Genomic DNA, 846 nt, shown 5'->3' on the forward strand with positions numbered 1-846 from the left:
GTGGGTAGGGAAGTGGGGGGCGCTATGGGGGACTTTTGGGATAGCATTGGAAATGTAATTGAGGAAAATATGTAATAAAAATATTAAAAATCAAAAAAATGTATAAATTTATGATTTTTAACTAATCACTTAAAAATATCTAGCATCTTACAAACATGAAAATGAAAGAATCACATAAATATATAAAAGTTAAGTATCCTAAAACAATAATAAAACCACAATATTCATTATTATTTATATATTTTTGTATATTTCAAGTAACATGAATATACTCCATTTGGTAAAGATCCTGTATATTTTTGTATGCAAGTCAATTATTCAAGTTATTTAGTAGCAAAAGTTACTATCTAAAATATAATGTTTATAAAATTGTATGTGGTGAAGGAAAGTGTGAGTTTAAAATGTCTTGTATTCATTGCAGAAGAAAATTTAAAATGGAAAGTGAGGACTGGTATGTATTTTGATTTGTTTTAAAATTAGAAATATGATTGCAAGCTAAAATAAAGACAACATTTTCCTGTATCCTTTCTTTCATTCTGCCTGTCTACAAGGATGTGTGTATGTATTTGTGCGAATGTGTGTATTAGTAAGATTGAAGATATAAACTATATTTTACCAGCATCAATTTATACTACAAGATGCACAGGGATAAAGATGGAGCAGAGACTGACTGAACTGCCAAATAGTCTATGACTGGAGAAACATGGGACCCATCTCATAGGACAGAACAACTGCTGACATTATTAATGATACTCTGACATGCTTGCAGACAGGGATCTAGAATAACTGCCTCCTAAGAGGCTTCCACCAGCAATGGATGGAAACAAATGAAGAGACCCATAGCCA

This window comes from Mus caroli, chromosome 8 (assembly GCF_900094665.2).
Source record: "Mus caroli chromosome 8, CAROLI_EIJ_v1.1, whole genome shotgun sequence".
Lineage (NCBI taxonomy): Eukaryota > Metazoa > Chordata > Mammalia > Rodentia > Muridae > Mus > Mus caroli.